The sequence below is a fragment of the Ixodes scapularis genome, unplaced genomic scaffold (assembly GCF_016920785.2).
Source record: "Ixodes scapularis isolate PalLabHiFi unplaced genomic scaffold, ASM1692078v2 ptg000080l_1__unscaffolded, whole genome shotgun sequence".
NCBI classification, from domain to species: Eukaryota; Metazoa; Arthropoda; class Arachnida; order Ixodida; family Ixodidae; genus Ixodes; species Ixodes scapularis.
In genome coordinates this window covers 274,559-295,134 of record NW_024609909.1, presented here as the reverse complement: position 1 = coordinate 295,134, position 20,576 = coordinate 274,559, and the positions used below count along the sequence as shown (strand labels likewise).

The 20,576-nt window shown below is 46.5% G+C and overlaps 1 non-coding gene across 1 annotated transcript; it reads left to right on the top strand.

The window, feature by feature from the left end:
- The first annotated feature begins 16,213 nt into the window (after positions 1–16,213).
- Positions 16,214–20,276, top strand: LOC120836230. Its single transcript, XR_006076942.1, has 11 exons — positions 16,214–16,401; positions 17,412–17,514; positions 17,577–17,835; positions 17,896–18,259; positions 18,561–18,734; positions 18,821–18,896; positions 18,999–19,109; positions 19,198–19,446; positions 19,504–19,675; positions 19,868–20,015; positions 20,080–20,276. It is a non-coding gene; the product is annotated as an uncharacterized LOC120836230 (transcript).
- The last annotated feature ends 300 nt before the right edge of the window (positions 20,277–20,576 follow it).

The following is a 20,576-nucleotide window of genomic DNA, read 5'->3' as shown; positions in this document are numbered from 1 at the left end:
CTCAAGACGAGCAAAGCTACGGCGAGGCTGACGTAGAGAGGATATGGCCTAGTCGTTCCAGCCACCGAAGCGGCTGCTTTTGTACGAATTTTGAGTGACGGGTTAATCTTCTATAATCTTCTAGGGGGACAATAGCGACTTCTGCGACACACAAAAGGGATTCTCGGGAAGAGGAGAGTTCCTCCTTCCCCCTTCTCTCGTCGTGGCCGAAGACGAGACAACCTTCGTCACTAGCTGTCAAGGTTCCCAGACGAGCATTACAAACGAGGCGTTAGCGACATCCACCAGGTGCTCTTTGCTAATCGTTTAATTCGTCTTAAAATTCCCTTTTTAGACTTTTTTAACAAGATATTGGTATATTCCATGTGATACTGCTCTTTTGAACACATATAGACCAAAAAAATGAGCACCGAAATTTTGTTGTAGTATCCCTTTAAAATCCCCAACTTGAGAGGATGCCACAAACACCCCAGGGGAGTCACATATGGGACACGGTCTAACTCCCCTGAGGGGAGTACCCGTATACACCCTTTTTTCTTAGAGTGAACCCCCTTCAAGGATATCCTTGTTTTCCGTTAACTCTGCTCACCTTCACCGCTTGCCTCCAATTTCTGTACTACATTTCTAATCTCGATTCCCTAGTTCCCAAAGGCCAGGCCATGGCTTGTGCCAGGCACGGATCTGTCAGCTCCGTGACCGTCACTATTGTGGCAAGGCCGCCACGGCACCTGGGCGCTTGATATGCTCTTTTAATATTTTGAGCATGGCTGAAAACAGGTGGATGGGTGTCTGGTAGGCCCTTTGCTTATTTGCGAATTGTTCCGAAATCAGGGAGTAGGCGCTTCTGCGATATGGGTGCATGCTCGGTATTTTAGAATAGTTGAAATTTAACTCTGCCGGAATCTTGAAACATAACAAACAGAATGTGCATGCCAAAAGGCATAGCAAATGAAACACCCACCATCTATCTATTTTCGTTTCTTGTCCGCAAGAAGCTGTCGTGTATGTAGCCTAACTTGCTTAAGCCGCTCCTCCCTTGTGTCCCGGTCGGGTCTCGTCCTGATGAATCGTCGGTGGAGACCTGAGGTGCGGTCAACATCAGATTAGACCTTTTTGAGAGAAAACGATATACTTGCTGAGAGGAAGTACACCCAAACGAATCTCAGGCATGCCATTTATAGTGCGTTTTAAATCGAGAGGCCTGATGTAAAATGAGACGTCAATACTGATGCACCCCTTTTGCAAACCTAAAATTTTGAAGGCCTTGTCCCTCTTGCTAGGGGGACAAGGCTCATAAATCTCGGCATGTGGATGAAATTTTTACCTTAACATCCCGACTCAATGCCCATCCCCGAATATTCTACCACCACACTTTGTATATATATATGTATATATGTGTGTGTGTCTGTGTGTGTGTGTGTGTGTGTGTGTGTGTGTGTGTGTGTGTGTGTGTGTACTAAAAAAAAGGCAAAAAATATCTCTACGTGGCTTTGAACTAAGAGCTCCGCTGCCCTTCATTTCAGTTTCCTAAGGCCCACTTCAGACGGGGCAACTTTTCCAGCAATTTCGAGGTTGCTGGCGGGTTGTTCCCTCGGTTTTCCCAGATCAACACGAATCGCTGAGATCGGTGTCGGCTCGAAATGGAGGAGGAACTCGAGCAACCAGGGGAAATGTGAAGCGGCAGCAGCCAATCAGGAACGCGATATTTTCACGTGACATCCCTGTGGTGGTGCCGATGAAAGCTAAAGACTTGGTTCTCGTTTGAAATGAATCGTTTTTGGAAATAAACCGTTTCAAAAAGATGAGTTAGTATTTTTTTGTATATAACTGTGTATCTAAATAGTGCAAGGGAAATCAAATTTCATGATGATGATGGCAAGCTCAGTTGTCATCATCATCACCACCAGAGAGGTGTCACGTGAAAATATCACATTCCCGATTGGCTGCTGCCGCTTCAAACATCTTCGAGTTGTCCGAGTATCTCTGCCGTTTCGAGCCGGACCAGATCTCAGCAATTCGTGTCGACCTAGGGAAAGCTATGCAACAACGCACCAGCAACCCCGAAATTGCTGGAAAAGTTGCCCCGTCTGAAGCGGGCCTAAGACAGCCTATTGTCTGGTACAGAGACCTTTTAGAAATGTTCGGGTGTTTAAACGTTGTACCACCCTTTTTACAAAAACAACAATAGAAAAAAACATTTCAGAGGGAAAAGTTAAGGAAAGGGAATGTACCATTATGTTCAGTGAAGTTGCGTGACAAAACTCGGGACTCGAACAGGAATGCAGTTATCCTTGATGTGACCCCATGAGACTGTCCCGCTGCCTTTGCTGGGGCTTATCTAACTGAAGTACGTCTATGAAAAGTAGAAGAAACATATGCGCATAGCACTCATTATTCACAAGAAAAGTTGTCAACATCCAAAATGACCCATGGAGAAAATGTTTCGAGTAATTTTTCGGCCACGTTGGCCGAGTAACCTCTCGTGGCCAATGTTTCATTGCAACTTTAATTGTACTGAATACTTGATTACGTTTTTTTGGAGTAACTTGTAACACAGTCTAGTTATTGTTAACAGATATACCGATATACCGATCTGTATTGAGTTGGTCTCAGCATCATCATTGCCGTAAAATACCGGGGGAGTGCCTACCCCACTTTCACGGAAACCTGGGTTAATCTAGACAAGAGAACTCGTGCGGTCAAATCAAGCACTTAACGTATACAATGGTGAATTCCCAAGTTTGAGATTTTTTTTTTATTGTGGGCGCTTGAACAAAGTGGGCACTTCCGCGGTAAGTTACGGTAAGTATTCTCACTGCCCCAAGCTCTGCCCTAAGCTCTGCCACAAAAAAGCTCTGGACTGAGCCGAGGGCTGAAAAGCACGATGGAAGGCAGGATGCACTTTTATTGTGCGTTTCGGTGCAGTGCGTTCCGTCGTGGCTTTCACACGCTTCTAAAGCTTAGAAAGTCGGCGCAGTCTTGTGATGTAACGCCAACCGTGATTGCGTGTGGTTGCGTGCAATTTCTGCGATTGCATACGGTTGCGTGTCTAGGTGGTTGTATATTAGAGCGCAGCTCTTAGGGGCCCGTTCCCGGCTTGAGCGGCGTCGGCGTAACCAAGGTCACCCCAAGGTCAGGTGACCCCCAAGGTCATCCCAAGGTCACCCCAAGGTCACGTGACCCCCCTTCCGAGGTCACGTGACCTCGGTGGTCACGTGACCGTTCCCGGCTTGAGCGGCGTCGGCGTAACCAAGGTCACCCCAAGGTCAGGTGACCCCCAAGGTCATCCCAAGGTCACCCCAAGGTCACGTGACCCCCCTTCCGAGGTCACGTGACCTCGGTGGTCACGTGACCCCCCCCCCCGAAGTCACGTGACACCCCCCGGGGTGTCACGTGACACCCCCCGATGACGTCATCGTCACTGATGACGTCACCGGCATCCGCATCGTCATCATCACTCATGACGTCATCAGTGACGTCACTGATGACGTCCCCGGCATCCGCATCGTCATCGCCATCATCACTGATGACGTCATCAGTGACGTCACTGATGACGTCACTGACATCCGCATCGTCATCATCGCTGATGACGTCATCAGTGACGTCACTGATGCCGTCATCGGAATCCGCATCGTCATCGTCATTATCGCTGATGACGTCATTAGTGACGTCACTGATGACGTCATCGGAATCCGCATTGTCATCGTCACTGATGACGTCATCAGTGACATCTCTGATGGCATCATCGGCATCGTCACGTGACCCCCTCCCGCAGGTCAATTGACGCCCCCCCAGTACCCTTCCCTCCTCCTCCTCAAGAGCTGCGCTCTAATTCGGTATTACAGGGAGTTGTAAACGGCTTTCACTTTTTTTAAGCCGAACATCAACTCTGGGTTGCGGTGCCGGCCAAGCGGGGCAATAACCAACCACTGGGACACGGTTTTTGTGGTGCTCAGAAAGGTGTACATAAACTCTGTATCTGGGTTCTGAAAAGGCAAGCGTCACGCCGTCTGCAAGCTGGTTCTTCGGGCGGCAAGGTGGTTTTGCGGCTGGGTTGGCAGATCCACATCTTCCGACCGCCGAGCTAATCGGCCACGATTGCGCTGGTCATTCTGGTCACCCTCATCGGAGCGCTGCTGTACATGCGGAGGGACAACTTCGACTTCCTCCACAACAAGACGTCCTGGTGCATTGCGGAGGTGGTGAGATTCCAGACCGCTTGGTTGTCTACTGGAAGTGGAAGTCCGTGGAGTGCCATTGCGGACAATGGTCTTGTACCGGCCAGTTCACACGTTTAGCTCGGCGCTGAAATAAGGCAGTCAGCGGTGCATCAGTGTTACTGAAAGTGTAACTATCAGTGCAGGTTCAGCATTACTGACACTACTGACTCAGCCTTACTGACTCGGCGTTATTGTCAGTGCTGTCTCAGCATTACTGTCAGTGTTGACTCAGCATTACGTGCAGTGCTGAAGGAGCGCTGAGTTTGCGCTGCCCTGGGTGTGTAAGTGAGGAAAGGTGGAGTCATATGCCTACTGATACAGCAATGATAGAGTGCAAAATCAGTGCTTTCGTCAACAGTGCTGCATAAACAGGCCTTATGGGTTTGAGGCAAAAAAAAAAGTCAGTACTTAGAAAGTTTATGTTGATCTTCCCAACCCCCTCAGCATGCCAATGAAACTCATAAAGTAATTGTTTTTGTCTCGAAGCACCTCATCCCCCGGCGTTCAGTAGAATCAGGAATTTTAGCCAAACGGAAAATGGTAAAAAACAGTGAGTGCGCAGGCGAGCTGGTGGAAGTTGATCATGTTGTAGAATACCGGGGACTGTCGAAGAAAAAAGACAGGGGAAAAGTACGTCTCAAACTCGGCTACTGCGTTTATTTCCTGAAAGCCTTATATATCCACAACCTAATCACCGACCACCGACGTTACAAAGTGAACCTTTGTTATACATTTCTTTGTTATACAAGTTTGGGATTGAGGTAAACGTTTAAGGTTTACGTGAACAACAGTGTGGGTAGAATTGTATAACAAAGGTTGACTTTGTGACGTCGATGGTCGGTTATTAGTTTGTGGATATATAAGGCTTTGAGGAAATAAGCGCAGTAGCTGAGTTTGAGAAGTTCTTTTTCCCTGTCTTTTTTCTTCGACTAAGATTCCCAGCTTTTACCAGAGTCTCGGGTATTTTACACCATAAAAATGATCTTGGATTGAAACCCTCAGTTGAGTTTAATTATTATGGCCCAACTGAGAATTGAGGTAAACTAGAACATCCAGCCAAATGAGAAAAAAATGCTGGTTTGAGCTTTCAATCAAGTCACTAGGTAAACTTGGGGACTTTGAGTGGTTTACGGAATGCAACCAAAATGCTGGGGAAAACAGTACAATTTGCGAGGAAAACAATTACTGAGGGGTGGGCTTTCAATTGGCGTCTGCGTGTTGCTCGTTGTTTTAGTGAGCCCATGGAAGGTAGCCGTCCCTATTCGTGCTCCATGGTTCTCGTTTTTAACGCTCGTAGACTAGATGTTTTGAATGCTGAACCAGCATAATATTCCAGATGAAAGCCGTAAAGTAATCGTTTTTTTCCAAAGTTCCCGATCCCCCACCATTCAGTGTAATGGGGACCTTTAGCCAAACGGTTGAATATAAAAGTTTGGTTAAATTACCTATTTGGGTATGGAGGAGAATAAAAATGGGAAAAGTAGGTTGAATCAGAAATAGAATTACAACGAACATCGCGAAATGCAGTGCTGTTTTATTATACACAGTGGAAGCTCTCTATAGCGAATTCAATTCTCAACAAGACCAAATAATCTCTGCAGGATGAGTATTCCCTATTGAAAATTCTCATTTGTATGAGAAATTTATGTGTCCAATAAACACATATGAATCAAACAAGATATACAAGAACATATAAGAACCGTATAAGAACCATGTAAGAGCTATATAAGAACTATATAAGATATATGAGAACATACAAGCAATATATAAGGAACTCTTGGGAAGTTTCTTATAAGTTTCTTATGGGGTTCTTATATATCTTTTATAATTCTTATATAGCTGTCATATAATTCTTATATGGTTATTATATCTTCTTATATGTTCTTATATATATTGTATGATTCATATATGTTTATTGGACACAAGACATTTCTCATACAAATGATTTTTTTTACTAGGGTTTTGACTGACCTCTACGCTAGAGTATAAAGAAAAGCTGTTCTGAACTTGGAATACAAAGGCATATCAGGTGTTGTTAATAGTACCTAGTAACCTGATGTAGTAAAGCTATTTCTTATAAATTAGCTTTTATATGAAGAATCCTAATTGCACTCTCATGTATCCATGGACTTGTGCACGTTGTGCATTTATTAAATTAACAAACGCGGAATTTGGCTGTACAGCGTATCTAGCCCGGAAATTCTAACCCTTTTAGAGGCCTTGGCTCTGCAAAAGGAACGGAACTCGGTGAGCTACAACGTTGAGTAAACGCAACTTCTGAATTAATATGACTTGAATGTGTATTCTTACAGAGCTGCTTTTCTCTTTCTTGGCAAGAATGGAATGATCGTTGACGTGCATTTCTCGCGTTATATTTATTTTAGTTGTTTACTGTTTTGTACCCCACACTTGCAGGGCCTAATGAAAGCATCTGCCACTCTTTTTGAGTAAAGCACAATGTTTTTCTTCCTCCGGTGTTCTGACTCTCTCCCGTTGTCCCTGTTTCGTCGCAGTGCGTCGTGTTTGCAATAACTCCTGGTCCGAGGTGGAACCACATGCGTGGACCCCCGGTCATGCACAAGATGCAGCGCGGAGTCGTGAGTGCCTACGCGGTCGCTCGGCATTTCATGAACAGAGAGAAAGTCGAAAGCAGCACAAGGTCGCAGCGGCTCGGTAACTCTAATACCTTTTACTTTGAAGAAAGTTTTAATTCGAAAGCACTATCTGTCCCATGAAGCGAAGCCGGCGTAATCTGAGTGAGGCCAACGTTATCGTTGTCTATAGCCGCGAAAAACTGCACCTAAATTCCGATTGGCTGAGCATAACGGCACCTGTATTTCCATTGGCTGAGCGAAACGGCACCTGAATTTCCATTCCCAATAAAACCCAAAGTAAAACGCAGCAACGCAGATGTTTCGTCACTGAAGCCGTCGTAAAGCCGGCAAGGTTCGCCGCGCATGCGCAATGGGGGAGCGTGACGTCACCGCCGGAGTGCCGTACGCGATAGGAAGACGTGGCGGGATGCTTGTAGAAATGTGATGCCATGTAGGGATGCTTTCGCATTCCTACACGTAAACAGATTTAAGTGTCTTTGCCAATTCTCTTAAGGTCTTAGTGTTCATGACTGATCTGTAACATGACCAAGTTGATCTCTAATGCCGGGGAGGAAGCATTGTGGCGTTGTGCGGACATCCGCGTTCGCTGCGCCATCCTGCTGCCAACCTCAAATGTGCCAAAACTGGCCGAAAAAGCCTTCTTTTTTGTTCCTAAATTTATTGGTCTACTTTTTGCCTACTGGCCAATGTGGTTTAGTGTGTGGTGTTTGTTTAGACACTGCTGAAGCGATGTGGTCGTGTCAGTGTCAAAGTAGACGACTCTCGTCGACTTTGTCCAAAACAATTTAACATACTATTAAAGGAGCTGTGCGACGCTTTTAACGCTGGAAGAATTGACATCTACTCTTGACATTTTTTCTTTTGTCACAAGGTACAAAAAACACATCTCCTCCCTTCGAAACATTAAGATATCGCCGCGTAATCAAAAGGCAAAATTGAGTATATTTCCCGACCTGCAGCCGCGAGCGGCGCCCATGAGAACCACGCGGCGTGTCGTCAAAGGGGACTTGTAAAATGATAGCAAGTTGTGCAAATACTTGCTCGATAAAAGGTAATGTTTTTTATGAATCTTTTCGTTCCAACCTAATATATAACTGGGTCAAAAACTGATATCATTGACAAAACTTTTATATTATGAAGTTTTAGTGGCGCCATCTATCCGAGGTCTACAAAACCGTCAGCTCTATCTGCTACCGTGAACAGCCGCCAGAAGCTGGAGGGGGAGGGGGACAGAGCCGGACGGGGATGGCCGAACCTTGACGAGAACGTTGGCACTTGTCTCCTTTCGCATCTTGATCGCGCTGCGCAAGCACGTGGTCACGTGGTTGCGAGTGGATGAGTTCTCGCTGCTCACTGATGGCTCTAAAGAGAGAGCTTCTCCTGAACCCTGCGTGTCCCCATTTCACGCCACAGCGCACGTGACTCGGAAGATGGTGAAGGAGTTGAGAGGTGCCGAAAACTTCAATCTTTAATTGTCAATTGTTAAAATAACAACTAGGACCAATTGCAGGCAAAAACGGTGTTTTGTTCCTTACTTCAGAAGGGTCGAGACGCCGACTCCAAAATTATTTAAGGAAAGCACTGAAATTGTTCCACAGCCCAACGCCAAGTGTTTATTTTCATCCAAGGAGAATGACCCAGGGTTTCTAGTGACCGAAAATGCCGGGAATAGTCGTGGAAATTTCAGCTGCCGGAAAAAATCGGGGAATTGTCAGGGGTATCGTCAAAAAGCGAGCCCAGTCAGGAAAAATGAGCCAAAAATGCCATCAAGTGCACCAAGCGGAGACTTGAGAAATTTATGACAGAAAAATACGGAATAAATTCTGCCTAAAGCGGAGTGTGAACCCTGCTCACTTAATGCAAAGGGAACAGCCGACAAATCCAGTCCAGGCCTTGCAGTGGGAAAGCAGCCCCGGGTTGCAGGTTTGGCGTCTTTTTTTATTTTTTTTTCTTCCAAGGACCTGGCAATTTTGAGCAGCGTGCGCTAGCAGTGCTAGGCCTAGGGCCGAAATGGGGCATCAGTGGTTCCCTGTTTCTTTTTTTTTTTTTTTAATTGTGGTTTTGTAACTTTTTGTTGGCAGCGGCCACAGAGCGCATGGTCGAAGGTGCGTCGGCGAATGTTTAGTTATGCAGGACTGGTTTTGCGTCGCGTTTTTTTGGGGGTTTTACAAAGCGAAATCTTTTCACTGACGATGTCGGCGACAAGGAAGTGCTTCTTGGGTCCGGACTGAACAAACCCAAATATTTCGGAATTTTCAAGTTAGATTAAGCCCATGCAAAATGATCATCACAACTCTGAATGTTCAATGTGCCTCAAAACGTTTTCTTTTAGCGACAAGACAGTACAGTTTCCAGTCACGCGTCGAGCGAATTGCATCTAGCTGCTTTCCAGCCTCGGCGAAAATAACAGAAGCTGGACTTCTGTCGTTTGTTTGCGGCAGCAACGAACGTTTCGGCCGGATGTAGCGGAGATAGCACATTTGCGCCCGAGGAGCGTGCAACCACCACAACAAGCGTGAAGACGTTGATGAGTAGCTTTCCGTTGAAGAGCGCCTTGAAAGAGGTCGACATAATTTGGTGCTTAAACGAGGTACCGATTCACGGATTCCTCTGTTCAAAAGAATCGTTGGCTTCACTCTTCCCCTTCATGTGCTTCACGTATGAAGTCACTGCAAAACTTCAGTTCGTGACAGACAAGGCGGGGCGTACAGTTTGCCACGGTATTGCACCCTAGTTTAGAATTAGGCTGCTGTCGAGCCTTGCCAGTGTGCAATTCGTAGCTGTTTCGTTTGACGACTCTCCGAACAAAGTCAATCAGAAACAACAGATGGATCTGCTTGCCCAATATTGGGATGACGCTACCGATGGCAAACGCAGTACCCATGGGTGGAAGCGCTGCGCCAATTGCGCCATTGTGCTCCAAGCCACTTTCGCTGCGCCATCCTGCTCCCAAGCGCAAATGTTGCACCAAAAAAGATTTATTGTTAATAGCTTTATGCTGATGTGGTTGTCTCAACGTCAAAGTAGGCTATTCTCGTTTGATGAGCACTGGTGCCAAGTGCCTATTTTCATCTAGCGGGAATGACCACAATTTATTCCGGCCCAGGTAAATAGACTCAGTCTGTCGAAAGCTGTCAAGCTCTAGCAGCACGAGGGGCAACACCGCGCGAGTTGGTTGTTCAAGTCGTGTGTTTCAAACGCGAGGGAAGGAAAATGCTTTTATTGTTGTTCAGAAATATACCGTATCTGTATGAATAACACGTCTGTGGTATCAACATCTGACAGCGTTGCTTTCAAAAATTGTCTTAACAATGTTCACATTTCAGCGTTTCACTAAAGTGTACATATTGTTCTGCATTCATAGGTTGTTATTTATTGTATGTGGTTAAATTCCAGTAATGTAACCCGGTCCCCTCTGTAATGCCTTCGGGCCCTGAGGGAACGTTTAAATAAATAAATAAAAGTCGTTTGCTCATTTCCCTTCCCCGTACCAGTGCCTTCGAAGTACTTGTTTGGGCGCGTTGCTTCATCCTGTCAGTGCCACAACTCGGCCAACAGCGGCATGTTGATGTATGTATTCCAAAAATTGGCAGACATTCCTGGTTTTGTAAGAAGTACTAAAACATCAAATCGTCGTTTCCTTATTTTGTTTTGCACAGTGTGAAGTACTGCACGCCTTAAATCGCGTATACCGTAAAGTCTCGTATGAACGCCTGCCCCCGAGGAATCACCCATCCCGTTTTCTTTGCTGAATATCCTTAAAGGAGCTGTGCAACAGTTTCAGTGATTTGCTTAAATAATTTGGGAGTTGGTGTCTCTACCTTTCTGAAATAAAAAGCAAAATACCGCATTTTCCTGCATGTTCTACTTTTTGTATTAAAAATGGGCAAAGATTGAGGTTTTTGGCACCTCTCAACTCCTTCACCACCTTCCGAGTCACGTGCGCTGTTACGTCAATGGGGGTCACGCGGGGTTCCGGTGAAGCTCTCTCCCTTGAGCCATCAGTGAGCAGCGAGAACTCATCCGCCAGCGACCGCGTGACCACGTGCTGGCAGGCGCAGCGCGAACAATATGGTAAAAGGAGGAAAGTCTCATCCGGGTCCGGCCATACCCGTGCGGCTCTGTCCCCCTCCCCCTCTGGCTTCTGGCGGCTGTTCGCGGTAGCAGATACAGCTGACGGTTTTGTGGACCTAGGATAGATGGCGCCACTAAAAATGCGTATAATAAAAGTTTTTGTGAAAGAACTTGTTGTTGGGCTAGTTGGTGTTGACGGTATTGAACCATGGTTAAAAGCTCTAAAAAAAAGACGTACACAAGGTAGAAGACAAACACAGCGCGCGTATTTGTCTTCTAGCTTGCGTACGTCCTTTTTTAGAGCTTTTAACCATGGTTGAATACAATAAAAGTTTTGTCCATGATACCAGGTTTTTGACGCATTTATGTTTATGTTGGAACGACAAGATTTATAGAAAAGTTACCTTTTATCGATCAGGTATTCGCACAACTTGCAATCTTTATACAAGACTCCCCATCGACGTCACGCCGCGTGTTTCTCATAGTCGCGGCTCGCGGCTGCAGGTTGGGAAACATTCTCATTTTCGCCTCGCGATTACGCGGCGGAATCGCAACATTTCGAAAGAAGGAGTTGTGTTTTCTGTTCTTTGGGACAAGATGAACAATGTCAAATTTCGAAGATGCCAATTCTTTCAACGTTAAAATCGTTGGACAGCTCCATTAACATAAAAATGCCAAAACATTAACTTAAAGCACTTGTGACTTGGGCTGTTAAAAAATAGGCTTTATTTTTGTGGCTGAAAAAAAAGGAGTCTTTAGTATCAGCCAGGAAGACCACACTTCAAATATTACGACCTAGATTTGTCTAAATGTTCGTTAAACAAAGTGGAAAGTTGGGCCACTTGGTTCGTGGTTCTTTAAATAATTAAAAGCGCCGAAAAAGACAAGGACAAAGTCGTGGACACGACGTGGTGTTCCAGTGGGTTCCAGGCCATTCGGGACTACAAGGGAACGAAGCAGCAGATAGGGCGGCGGCACAAGGCCATCTGACTGGAGTACCAGATGTAGTCTTATTTACCAAAACCGACGCTCGAGCCCTTATTCGACAACTTGGAAAGCAGGAATTCCAACAATTATGGCAATCACCGGCATATCATTACAAACCGCTATATGCGATTGATCCTTTTCTCCACAACGCACTTCTATGTAATTTGCCAAGACATTTTGAAACACTTCTACATCGCCTGCGCCTGAATGCCACATACACAAACATTGAAAGGCACAAATTCGGTCTTGTCACCAGCCCTAACTGTCAGCATTGCGACATGCCTGAAGACAACCCTACTGAAAAAAACCATTTGAAATTCAAACGGGTGGCAAACTGGTAAATCAAACGGGTGCAAACTTGTCGACCCGTTTGGATCAAACGTGATTATGGGATACGGGTAGCCGTTTGAAACGGTACCCGCTCGAAACGGTACCCATTTGATACAGGTGCCCGTTTGAAACGGGTGCCCGTTTGATACAGGTGCCCGTTCGACCTTGCACGTGACCACACGTTTGAACGTGCCTTTTGAATCGGGAAATTATGCGCTAGCCCTAAACGGGGATCGTCTGATAGGTTGGTTATCTTAAACTTATTTAAGACGTTCCGAAACTCATAAACCTATTTATAACATGAAGGAAACACGTAGAACAAATGTGCTCGCGTAGGCGCTTGCAAATGGACAGGAAAACAGACACAAAAGATTGTTTTCAGTTCTCCTCAAAGTTTATTACGTCTTCTGTAGACAAGTACAAACGTGCAAGCGATCTGTGAAATGTGAGAGGCACTCTAAGCTTTTATACAACTGAGAAGATAGCAAACCAAACAAGAACCGAGGTAATTCTAGACTATGAAGGTAGACTTTCGGGAAATTATTCGCCCGGCTGCCGCGAGAATAGTGGCTGCATAATTATATAGATAATCTGGAAGAGTACGAGCAGAAGAACGGTCAATCGTTGCCAAGAAGTAAGGTTGCAGTGCACTTACCATAAAAATAGCGGACATGAAAGATGTAATCCGCGATATTTGTCGACACGGTCAAAGCAGGACAACCACACAAACACAAATGAGAGGGAACGGCTTCTTGGAAGTTTCAACACGATGTGGCGCACAAGCTGTCAGTTGCCGAACCCAACCAAACCGCAAGATTTCCTGACTTCTTTGAAGAATCGCTTGTTGCCGATATAGGCGTAGGACTTTTCGAACACTGATAGCTTTCGTGCACATCCAATACGTTGTCGAGAGACATCCTAATAAGACCGCGGGGTTAGGCGACAGGTCGAAGCAGGTGGACGCGCGAAGGTCGAGCTGGAACTGACAACAAGCAGACAAAAAAAAAAAAGAAAAAGCGGCTGCTCGGCGCACCCTTCCGGATCTCGGTGCTTATCAGCGTGTAGCTCGCGCGCGGCTGCAGGTCACGTGATGGGTGACAAGAGAGGAGGGAGGTGGCGAGGACCACAGGGACGGCCCCTCTCCCTCTCCCCAGGCATTCCAATGAGATGTGTTTTTGTAACTTTAATAGGTGGGAACAGCGCAGGAAAAACCGACGAAGGACGAGTAGAAGAAGTGCACAGACACAGCGCCGTTCTTCTGCTCGCACTTCTTCTACTCGTCCTTCGTCGGTTTTTCCTGCGCTGTTCCCACCTATTAAGATGCTTAACCAACTCGCCCAACTCTCTGCCGTGTTTTTGTAACCTCGAAAGAAAAAAAAAACACGCGCGCGCGCATTTTAGCACGCTCGAACCTTGGAAATGGCGGCGGGGCGGCCAGAAGCCCGGCTTGCGCCCGAGCGAAGAAAGTACTAGTTTGACTGCTGCAACGGCGGGCGTGCTCTCGCAATGCTCGATGTTCTTGCAACCGCGTGTACGCGTGCTACCTTCGCTGCGTCTTGAATTAAAGTGAAACGGAGTCTAGACGTACATTCTTTCACGCGGTGGCGTCTTCTGCGAGAGAGATTCGAGCTGAATAAGAAAATTGAGGCAACAAAGATGGACAAAGTTTTAAAGTTCTGTCAAAAATATCGGCTCACCGACGCCCCGCGTTTACGTAAAACAACAACAAAAAAAGGTGTTATTTTTAGTTGCAATATAAGCGAACATCAGCGCAATTGAAATATAAATTTAATTACTTGCATTACGCGGACGATCTGAAATCGATGAACCGGCGCTCCCAGCCTTCCGGAAACATTGGCTTCCACGGATGAAACGCTAGGCGTGCCCACGCCGCCGATCTGTACGTTCAGTATCAAACGGGCTCCTGAGAGCCGTTTGATTAAACCGGTACAGTTTGCAACATGGTCACCGGTTTGAGCAAACGTGCGACAACTTTGCCCAAACGAGTCGCCCATTTGCCCAGACGAGCGACCCATTTGCGCAACGAGCGACCCGTTTGACAAAGGAGTGACCTGTTTGTCCAAATAGGTGAGCGTTATGGCTCATACGGGAGACCCTTTTGAGCCATACGGGCGACCCCTTTGACAAACTGGTGACCGGTATGGTTAAACTGTTACCGGTATGGACCCGTTTATTTTCATATAGGCGCCAAATGGTTTTTTTCAGTAGGGAACTGTCATATCTTTTATGAATGTGAGCTTTTCGACGAAGACAGGCAGATATTGATAAATAATATTCAAGAATTAGACAGCAAGCCCTTTAGCTTAGAGAGGGTCTTGGGTTCGTGGGACCCTTCGCGTCTTCAGCAAAAGGCTATAGCTGCATTGGAAATATTTCTTCAAAATGCAGGGCTCATTGATCTTCTATCATACTCTTTCCATTGTAAATACACTTTCGTGTTCATAACTTTCAATACGCGACAAGTGATTTAACGTAGACTGCCATGACTGTATTACACTAAACTCAATTGTGCTGAGTGAATAACTCTCCAGTGCTGTGCGCCATCAAGATCAACATCCAAAGTCGTGCTTCATTGAGTGCTCCCTCCAGAACTAAAACTCTCTCTCCCCCATTCTTCCTTCTCCCAAAGCAAAGTAGCCAGCCCCGGAAGTTTAGGGCTAACCTCTTTGCTTTTACTTCCGTTATTAAAAAAAAAAAGCGCATTTGAGATAACGCAATAACGTCCTGTGGGAAGCATCCACGTCGAATGGCATATACGTATAGATCCTAGCCCGGCAGCACGACACAGCAATTAGGTTGATTAAGAGATACATCGACTGATGATGGGTGGGGGAACAAATAAAAGAGCCCGTTGTAAAAGAAATAAATTGCGGCAAAGTGGAAAGTTGGGCCAGTTGGTTCATGGTTCTTTAAAAAATTAAAAGCGCCGAAAAAGACAAGGACAATGAAGTGGAACGACACAAGGTACATTTGAAATAGCGCAATAACGTCCTGTGGGAAGCATCCACGTCGAATGGCATACGTATAGATCCTAGCCCGGCAGCACGACACAGCAGTTAGGTTGATTAAGGGATACATCGACTGATGATGGGTGGGGGAACAAAGAAAAGGGCCCGTTGTAAAAGAAATAAATTGCAGCAAAGTGGAAAGTTGGGCCAGTTGGTTCATGGTTCTTTAAAAAATTAAAAGCACCGAAAAAGACAAGGACAAAGAAGTGGAACGACACATGGCGCATATGAAATAACGCAATAACGTCCTGTGGGAAGCATCCACGTCGAATGGCATACGTATAGGTCCTAACCCGGCAGCGCGACACAGCAATTAGGTTAAAGGGGCAGTCAAGCGGTTTTTGGAGAAGCTACTTTTTGGTGCGATGGTGTTAAGGAAGTGTCAGTGAATGAGTATCTTCAGTTTTAGAAGTCAGAACCGCCTATTAATCACGCAGGAATAAAATACGTGCGGACTCTTTTCTGTACTTGCGAGGGCCAATGAAATTATCGTATGTTTGAAAATTTTGGCGGTCTTTGTAAAGTTTCGCTAAAGAAACAATTTTCAGTTCATTTAAATATGTTGTGCATGATAATTTCACAAGACGTAAAATATTTCTAGTTTAGAATACGCGATACTGCAATTATCGTTTCACAAACAAGGGACTACGTTTTCTTTTTGCCTTCCTCCACGTGGGGTGAATTTCCCGTTCCCTCGGGATGCGCGGAAGCGCGCGTATCATGAACTCTTTCCCTCCGGGTTTTCGGGAAGTGCGTTTGTGTCCGCCCGTCCTCCCGAGGCGAAATTCAACGTCGCGACATCGTTTGACATCACGTACCAGAGGTTACGCTGCGATGCCAAACGTTTGTTTGGTTACGACTTGCCCCAACCGCAAATCGAAGAACGCCCGAAAAGGCCTGCGTTTCGTCGTCCTGCCGAAAGATGAACCTCGGAGAAGCACGTGGTTACGTCGCGCCGGCCGCCAAGACGACACCCAGAACTTGCCTATGACGCCCCGTTTTTGTCACGACCACTTCGACCAAAGTGAGTTCTTCTGCGCGGAGGACACGGGTCGTTCACAGCTTCGATGGAACGCGATGCCGACGCTTCTGCTTCCAGTCGAGGACGTGATCGAGGCATCTCCGCTGAAGCGCCAGAAAGTCGTGGTAAGTTCGTTTTCTTTTTTTCGCGGCATAGCTTTTGTGGGGAGTTCCGAAAATCTTAGAAGCCACGTGTTCGGAACAAGTTGCAAGACGAATTGCGCGTGCACGCGAAGCTTATGAGCAGGAGCTGTCCACGTAAAGGGATTTATTTGGACAGTGACCGAACACGGACGTACCGATACCCACGAAAAGTGCAATCGATACGTAATGTATAATAATAGATAATCCCAGTGCCAGTAGTGTCGTCAAGATCAGTTATTTCCTGTTTTATGGAGGGTTAGTCTCAATATTTCGGACCCCGGAAGGTCGCAGCCTAATTTTGTTTTCACAAGCAACAGTAATGCCGTTACTGTGCACACTGTGATCCGTCGGCACCAGATGAAATAGAACAGGAGCGCTTGAGCGTCTTTTCACGGTGGTCTTTGGCGAAATAAGGGTGGGTGGAATATATACGGAGTGCAAGTGCGTCTACTGTTCACGTATCTCATGCGTTCGTTTACAACCGACATGTGCCCACGTGCTCTTGTTTGCCATCTGAGATCAACCAGTGGCAGCGCGTACCTGGCTGCTTCGTAAACGTGTGTTTCTTGAGTATTCTCTAAATTGCGCGTTGATTGGCACGTTGTTTATGCGTATTTATGTTTTCCCGGAAGCTCGTACAAACTCTCTCCTACGCGAAAGGCGCATTTTGGTTCACTTGCACGCCGTATTATGCGCTGCTTTGTTTCTATTCTTTTGGTCCCGATAGTACATGTTGCGCGTTGAAAAATAGAAGGAAATGATCGGGTTACAAAGATGTGGGAAATGCAAGACTATTTTTAATTCAGAAAATTGCCCTCCCCCCCTTACTTTTACTGCTTGCCAAGCTTGTACCATTGCAAACTGTTACGAGTAATGAAAATCATGTATGCAGAACATATCCCAAGAACTAGGCAGATGATGCATAATACCACTGTGTCACAATGAGATTCAATAAATAAATACTCATCTTTCTTCAAACAACTATTCCGCAGGGCAACGACACTGGTGCCACCAGTCGGGTACTAGTACCTTCTAGTAGTCCTGAGCATCAGGACAATGGTGCTGTGGAGCCTGCCACAACAGGTCAAGGTGCTCGTAAGTACTTTCGGAAATCAGCGTGCATATAGAGGTTACAAGTCTGTAATTTCTAATTGTAGCAGTGACAAACACCCTTGCTGTGGTAGCAGCTGCACCACCAGTAGCTGCACCACCAGCAGCTGTACCACCAGCGACAGCCATTGCCATGGAGGAGGCAGTTACACCACCAGTAGCTGCACAACCAGCAGCTGCACCACCAGCGACAGCCATTGCTGTGGAGGAGGCGGTTCCACTAAGTCCGCTAAGCCCTGGAGCCACCAGCATCTCATCGGGATCCGATCTGACATACTCCCCAACTCGTGACGAAGATTTTGAGAGGTAAGCTGTTCTTGTTTACATTCCGTTTCGTTTCTACATATTTTCTTGATTCTGCTGCAGCGATCAATACACACCAGGCCCACCAGAGGGGGAGCGACAGTTCCTCGTGTTTGAGAGCTGCCTGAGGGAGCTGTTCAGCACCTGCCAGGAGTGTTCAAGGCCCTGCAACACCACAATCACCCCCCTGGGCACACTGATCAAGGTGAAAAGCATCTGCCCCCTGAATCACGAGCGGATATGGGACAGTCAGCCTCTCATGAACGGGAGGGCAGCTGGAAACATCCTGCTGTCCAGCCACCTGCTGTTCTCTGGATCAAATGTCACAAGCACCTTGAGGATGCTGCGCCACATGAACGTGGAGGTCTTCAGCGATCAGACCTTCTACACGTATCAGAAGAGCCTCCTGTTCCCTGCAATCGACGAAGTGAGCAATATTTCAAAGGGTCTTAGTTGCTTTCTGTTTTTTTTTCTTAGTGGTTATGCTTAAATAGGTAGATCTGAAGGCAGAGAAGGGTGAAATCTTAGTTGAAAAATGACTAATGCACTTTAGTTTTTGTAAACAAATACTGCAACATAGCCAGGGTTGACTACTAAATATTTATTTACTTGTGTATTTAGGAGGTACTGAAATTACAAATAAGCAAGTTTTATTTTATTGTGCACACATAACCGTAACTTTGTAAGGTTCACCTGGTTTGAGCAGCAACAATCATTTACATTAACAGGTCTACCTGCAAGAACAACAGGATCTGGTCAGACAGCTGGAGGACCAGGATGTTGACATCACCAGCGATGGCAGATTCGACTCTCCTGGGTTCTCTGCCAAGTTCCTGACCTACACTGCACATGTTCAGCAGATCAACAAGATCCTCCACTCCATCCAAGTCCAGCTAGGAGAGGTAAGAAACCTGATCTGAGCGAAACGATAAACACTGCTTTGCTGGTCGCATGACTCGATTAAAATATGCCACACCTCTGCTTGTAGTCGGAGCGAGCCATGGCAAGTGTCAACATGGAGAAGGAGGGCCTTATCAAGCTGCTGGAATTTTTCAAGGAGAAACGTACGTGCACTCAGTCAAGGCTCAGCAGCTACGCAGCAAATTTAGCAACCTGAGCTCACATTTAGTTTTATTATTGCAACTTTCTGGAAATATATGGTGCAGGTATCCATGTAAAATCCTTGGGCACTGACCGCCACCCTGCCATACGAAAACACATGGAGGTGCACGAACCTGGGACCGCCCACTACTTCGACATTTGGCACATCTCCAAAAGTAAGCAATTTTGACAAGTATTGCATTTAACCTACATTTTCAGGGAAATATGCTGCAGGTTGATCTGAGTTATCTCGTCAAATCTTAGGTGTGAAGAAAAAGCTGAACGCAGCACGAAAACGAGCTGGATGTTAACCCCTAGAAGAGTGGACGCAGGCGACCACCAACCACATGTACTGGTCTGCCATGGCTGCGGGAGGCAACAGGGAGCTGCTCGTCGAGATCTGGCTGAGCATGCAGAACCACGTCATCGACAAGCACACTGGTCACGGGGGCAGCTACACGCGGTGTGTGCACAACGAAATTCTCGAAGCCACAAAAATGTGGATGGATCCCAGTAAGTTATTGCCTTCATAGCCTAGTTTGCTTTTCCTAAACCACATTCTTCCTTCAGACTCCCCGGCCTACAGTCACTACAAGCAGATCACTGGGAACAAGCGCCTCCTGAAGGACCTGGCCCAGATGTCCCCCCACGGCCAGACATTCGCCCTGGAATCCTTCCACAGCGTCCTCATTGACTTCGCTCCCAAGTCCCGGGCATTCACTCCAGAAGGCATGCGTGCAAGGTAATATTATGATTAAGCTGCATTAATGTTTAATCAGTTTGCATATAATCGTTTATCACCTGAACCTACTACGACCTGACTTAGTCCTTTTCCCCAACGACTAGATATTGGTCTCTCAAAGTACAAGAGAAACGGTCGAATGACAATTATTATTGCAAACATCATCCCTAATAAAACACCATTTCACTGCAGGACTCGAGTGGCAATCTTGCATTTCAATGAGAACGCTGATCGCTGCCAAGCTGAGACGAAGAGGGCAAGCCACGCTGGGCGGTGAAAACATCCAAAGCACGCAAGGGCCACCACACAGCTTGTCCCGTCAAGACAGCACCCACCTACAGTAAGTGTGGCATTCATTTTATGGTCGTTGACTTGCTCGGTCATTTGATAAAGTGAAAAAAAAGAACCTTCAATTCCAGGCTACGTTCACAAGCTCCAAGAGGAGGTGATCGCAATCAATAGTCGATGGCGGTGTCTTGCTACTGCGGCGAAGGCCAGCACCAACATCTTTCCGGCGCCCATGACTGCGGCCTTTGCCAGGCCTTCAAAGGAGGAGTTAGTGGAAGCACGGAGGTCCCGCTTCGGCCGTACTCTGCAGTAAGGGCACTCTCTAAACTCATGTTTCATTTCCGCAGCCTGAACGAAGTATACCTGCCAGTTAAAATGAGCGTCCTAGTACATCAATGACTCTACTTTCACAGGACTCCCCGAACATCGCCATGCCCTCCATGCAGCCTGCCATCTCATCCTCAAAGCCAGTGGTAAGTGTGGCTGCAACGAAGCGATAACCGGTTTATAAATACGCCACCTTTTCTCTACAGAAATGCCCCGGACAGTACAAAGTCCACTCATTCGTCCCGCAGTCTCGTCATAAAAGCCAGCAGTAAGTGTGGCTGCTGCA